The following is a 6,000-nucleotide window of genomic DNA, read 5'->3' on the forward strand; positions in this document are numbered from 1 at the left end:
GAGCAAAAATGTAAACTTGCTTGAGGAGCACAACCTTACGAAAACCACAAACACACTTATTCTCATCACAAAATGCTAACAGACACACACCCACACACGAACAAACGTTACACCTACCAGATCCAGGTGCATTAAGGACAGCAGCAGAAAATGATCAAAACCAGACACTCCCTCTGTACAAAAATGTGGAGAGATACCACAATAACCCACAAAAATATCATCCAGAATGAAAGGAGGGAGAAATTTCTCAGAGGAAACAGAGGTACGAACATCACGACACGCACAGAGAGAGCTGGAGCATTTGGCTTTTGTGCATTTCAACAACAATGTATCTGATTTAATGCCTCGATGCAGCGAGCAAACCCCTGGATGAGATGTGCACTTTACCACACGTGTCCACGAGCTCGTTCGCTCTTCGTTAGCGGTTCCGACGATATATCGCCCAAACGTTTGCAACAAAAACGGTTAAGATTGTTACTTTTCCGAACTCAAAAACTGAGCGTGCCTTTTTGCCTAGAGCTAATTGTACAACTATGGCACACATACAGGCCCGAGATCTGTGGCCATTGTCTCTGATTCCCCTGAGCTAGCGGTCGACCGGATGGATGGACAGTTGTGGGGGTTCCCGGATGAAAGGATGATGGGCAGAGGAAGTTAGGGGCATACTGGGAACGGCACGCAAGACAGAAACGGGGAAAGAGAACGACCCCCACAATTCCAAGCACGGTTTACCCTCCTGCATGTTCAAGCATGCATGGTGACATACACTCGCACTCACGACACACGCATGCATGCAGAATCACTTACAGGCAAAACCTAACGTGCAAACTAACAATGTATTTGCAGCACAAGCATTAGACAAGGAAAAGTGAAGGAATGAAGAAACGATAAGTCCGTTCTCATCACACATGCTTTGATTCTTTGCTCCGCCGATGCCTGAACGCTGCACATCCCCAATATCAGCCCCGCACAATATGAAACAAGGCAACCCACAGAAAACTATATGGTTATTCAACAAGACGAAATTGCAGGAAACAGAAATAGAGAGAAGGAGAGAAAAAAATAACGCTTTTGAACATGATTTCAAAAAGTGAACGAGAAATAGTAGGAGAGAATGAACACAGAGATAAAGTTGAAAGATACAGATTGACAGAATGCGATAGTGACTGATGAAAAAGAGAGAACTAGAGGGTTAAAACAGAAAGACGAGAGTACCAGTCTGGTCGTTCCTCCTCCTTTTCCCGCGGTTTCGTTGATCCCACGTTTGGTTCTTTCTCTCGTTGCTCCGGGTCCTTCCTCCTCTCCGCTATCCCAGCGGCAGTCACTTCTCTCATCTCAGTGTTTCCTTCCAAACCACGTTTTTTCCTACCACCCATCCCATCAGCCCATTTCCTACTGCTCATTCAGTACATACTGCTTTCACACTATGAATGCGAGATTTTTGTGGGATAGGGCTGGAAAAGTATTCAATAAAAAACATGGATAAAAAAAAAAATTTTGAATGTAAGTGAAGTGCAAAGGAGAGCGGACGGTGACCAGGCACCGAGACAAGTAGGAAAATGAGCTGTTGAAGGGGCCTGGTATTTTAGGGAGGCACGCAGAGGGGTGGGGGGACCGTTAGAAAGGCTGCGCGTGTTTCTCCGTCCAGGAGGGAGGAACACGGATGAAGCTGCCAGGCTGCGAGGATGAGAAGCACTGCAGTCGCCGGAGAGAGGAAGAGAGAGAAAGAGAGAGAAATCGTAAGGGCGCATGTGTACGCGAGCGACCGCATGAGGAGGTGGGAGGGGAGAGAATGACAGAGAGGGAACGATAGATAGAAAAGCGAGGCTAAGGGGTTCACGGGAGGGAGGGAAGAAGGAGGAGTGAGCCATAGCCGAGAGTTCAGGGGAGGGGGCCGGAATACATTTTCTTGTCCTCCGCTCTCGTCTCCCGGCGTTCGATTTTCTTTCATTTGTTCTTGTGTGTTCTTTTTTTCTTTTTTCAATCTCACCTTCTTGGTTCCAGGGCAAATATCTGTGCCTGGAAAAGAAGAGGATATTCCAGTCTGTGCTTTCCCGTTCCGCTCTCCCGTCTCACTGTCTTCCAGGTCATTTTCTCCACATGCACTTGAACTCCAAATCCTGTCTGCCGGCCCCTCCCCCCGACCTCTGTGACTCGCTCTCCTTTGCTCCTTCTGATGGAGGCTTGAAATAGTGCTTGCAGAGTGTAAGTGAGAGTGAGAGCGAGGACGAGGGGGACAGAAAGGGAGAGAGACGTGGGGGGAAGGGGAGAAGGTTTACACGAACAGACTCTGTGCCGAGAGTGAGTGTGTGCGTGCATGTCAGACTGAGAGAAAATGAGAGGAAGAAACCCCTGTTCATGTGTTCAGAGATTTGGTTCTCAAAAATTACAGCGAACTGCACAAAACATGAATTCTTGGAACCAGTTTTAAACAGGGGCATCTTTTGTCTTGGAGGGGCCATGGCTCACTTGATACCCTAGGCGAGATACGATATGAGCACAAAAAAACCCCTCTTTTTAACAACTTAGTAACTCTTTACATATGTGCTAAGCTTCTTCTAGTTTCTAAATAAACTGAAACTGAACGTGATCGTCATGGATTTTCATTGCATGGAAAAGACATGAGATTTCTATAATAGCCTGATTTCACAGGACAAAGTCATACAAGTTTTGAAAAAGAGTAGATGTCTGAATTGTCAGTTTAAAGCAAATTAACTGATTGGACTTGACCACATTTAGACATATTAACGGGTGGTTATGTCATAGAATTGTAGACAACTAGTTTTTTTACCTACCATAATCTATATATATATACATAAATGCCTCATTAGTGGCTGTTTCTATGGGTCACTAATACATAATCCGTCCACCATATTGGAGCGGTCAAAGCCAGTCCATGAACATTCAAGAGCAAGTTGACTGAGTGTCTGCAACCTTAGTTAGACATATATGAATATTTATATTTGCAATAGACTCCAGCAGATGATTTTGCTACACTAACACAATACAACAAGACAAAGGAGTCAGCTAACATCACATTAAAAAGTTACGATAGTAAAAGTAAAACATTAAAAAAGTACCATTGTAAAAACCTGTAATATTGAGTTGATACATATAAAAACAAACCAACACATTCTCACCTGTGAAAGGTTATCCCATTTCTTCAGGATTTTAAATCTCTGCGGTTTCACAACCAGAAGGTGCGCAATGTGGTGGCATCATTGATTCTTCCTGACGACATGCTGACCGCTCCAAGATGGCGGGAGCGCCGACGTGTAGGGGGCGGTCGAATCTATGAAGATAACAGGGTTCCTGCACCTTGGTTAACTTCAAATTCAAGGACCTTTCAAGGACTTTCCAGGTCCAATACCCTTAATGTGGGGACACATATCAAGTGAGAGCAAGGTTACATCGTGTTACCTTGTAAGATACATTGTTACAGTTTTGCGCATGTGAACATCATGGCAACGTACAACACAAAGTACCTCACACGGGAAACACTTAAAGGGACACTCCACTTTTTTTGGAAATAGGCTCATTTTACAACTCCCCCAGAGTTAAACAGTTGAGTTTTACCGTTTTCGAATCCATCCAGCCGATCTCCGGGTCTGGCGGTACCACTTTTAGCATAGCTTAGCATAGATCATTGAATCGGACAAGACCATTAGCATCTCTCTCAGAAAAATGACCAAAGAGTTTCGATATTTTTCCTATTTAAAACTTGACTCTTCTGTAGTTACATCATGTACTAAGACCGACGGAAAATGAAAAGTTGCGATTTTCTAGGCTGATATGGCTAGGAACTATACTCTCATTCCTGCGTAATAATCAAGAAACTTTGCTGCCGTACCATGGGTCCAGCAGGCGTAATGATATGACGCAGCGCCTGAAAATAGTCGACCCTATAGTCTACCGAGCTGGGGACTATTTTCAGGCGCTGCGTCATATCATTACGCCTGCTGCACTGATAGTAAGGCAGCAAAGTTTCTTGATTATTACGCAGGAATGATAGTATAGTTCCTAGCCACATCAGTCTAGAAAATCGCAACTTTACATTTTCCGTCGGTCTACGATGTAACTACAAAAGAGTCAAGTTTTAAATAGGAAATATATTGAAACTCTTTGGTCATTTTTTTGAGAGAGATGCTAATGGTCTTGTCCGATTCAATGATCTATGCTAAGCTATGCTAAAAGTGGTACCGCCAGACCCGGAGTTCGGCTGAATGGATTCGAAAACGGTAAAACTCAACTGTTTAATTCTGGGGGAGTTGTAAAATGAGCCTATTTCCAAAAAAAAGTGGAGTAACTCTTTAACATAACACGTAAATGCGCGTAACTAACATAAATAAAGCGAGCTAGTATGCATAGGCCACGAAGTGCTGGCGAAATAACATTAGCGAACCGGAGGGTATATGGAATTTTTCCCAGAAAACTTCTTGCACAAACTAAATTCAAGCACTTTCAAGGACCTATAACTATTCACACTAGGCAAACTAACCACAAAAAAGTTTAGAGAAATTAAAAAACAATGTCACTAGAGATTCCATCTATGAGACATCAAATAGACATTCAAATAGACAAACCATCTTGGGTATTAAAGACATACAAAAGAAAACACATTTGGGCCAGAAGATATTGATTGATAATCTGTTCAAATGTAAAGACATATTATTGCTGGGAACTAAACATTTACAAAGTTAAATAATAAAAACTTCCACTTCTTAAATTATCTTATTTACCTGTAGAAATATCAACTTCATTACATTTTGAAAAGGTAGGCCCAAACCATCTACAGAGGTATTGCATTCCAGTCCACAAATGAAACTGGAGTAACCATCAATGAGATATCAAATAGATCAAAAATGCAAAATTCTGTTGTTAATTATACAGCAGTCCATTCAAAAGAATTAAATTGTAACTAACATTTTAAACACCATTGCAGTTATTCCAACTCCAGCTTTGTTTTAAACGAAGCCAAAACAGATTCAAACTGTAACACATATAGGCCTATATATTAATTATTATCATTATTAATAAATATTAATGTTCATAAATATATATATAGCCGAATAAATTGGCTGCGTTCACACAGTAGCAGAAAACGGTTGTCAGTCCTGTATTTGAGTCCTTAAAGGTGCAATGTGTAATATTTCTGAGGATCTATTGACAGAAATGCAATATAAGATCCATAACTATGTTTTCAGTGGTGTATAAAGACCTTACTTAATGAACCGTTATGTTTCTATTACCTTAGAATGAGTCATTTATATCTACATAACCGCGGGCACCCCCCTTCTATGAAGGTCGACATATTGTGACGTCATGTTTCTACTGTAGCCGACAGCGAACAAACAGCGCTACAGAGCGCGTTTCGTCACTAACTTGAATGAGAAGCAGCAGAAAAAGACGCAGCAGAATACTCAGGTTGTCCCTGACCCCTCTTTCACACAGCAAGCGTGAGTGGCGCGAGAGCGGCGCATCCGCGAAACTACATCGTCACTGCAGCAGGAGACTCCCGCGAGTTTTCACACTGGAAGCGTAGTACAGTGTCACAACAGCAGCTGCAAACCGTGTTTGGCAGACAATATAACCATTTCAAACAATGTGTCAGTTCTTTCAACATTTTTGTTTTTATAATAATACACCTTACTTTCACCCAAAACTAATAATTAAAAAGTTTAAATGGGTAAATACATATTTGTTATACTTAATTTTCTTTTCTGGCATAATTGTTAAAACACTAGACATTGGCATTGTTGTTAAAACTCTTGACATGCTTATTCTGTGCATTTTGAGCACGTTTTGTGTTAAATCACATTTATTTTGTCCATCAAAAGCATCAAAAGTGTGCTTTCACTTTAATTGAGCGTGAGCAGCACAGCAAAAAATAGACCGGACGCCGAAACCCCCGCTGCACTGCTGTTCACGCGACGCTCCTGCTTGACGCTCACGCGCTGCTCCTGCTCCCGGTGTGAATGCACTCATTGATTAACATGGACG

The 6,000-nt window shown here is 42.1% G+C and overlaps 1 protein-coding gene across 4 annotated transcripts in view; it reads right to left on the minus strand.

The window, feature by feature from the left end:
• LOC311299577 (uncharacterized protein) overlaps positions 1–2,271 on the minus strand; it is a 35,024-nt gene extending 32,753 nt beyond the window's left edge. For 2 of the 4 annotated variants that reach the window (XM_084423219.1, XM_084423220.1), the window contains exon 1: positions 1,216–2,271. The gene's annotated coding sequence lies outside the window, so the exon portion shown is untranslated. Of the gene's footprint in view, positions 1–117; positions 565–1,215 lie in introns of those variants that run through there. The other 2 variants (XM_084423221.1, XM_084423222.1) reach the window with 1 other exon arrangement.
• Between the last annotated feature and the right edge of the window lie 3,729 nt (positions 2,272–6,000).

This window comes from Rutilus rutilus (assembly GCF_951802725.1).
Source record: "Rutilus rutilus genome assembly, chromosome: 11".
NCBI lineage: Eukaryota > Metazoa > Chordata > Actinopteri > Cypriniformes > Leuciscidae > Rutilus > Rutilus rutilus.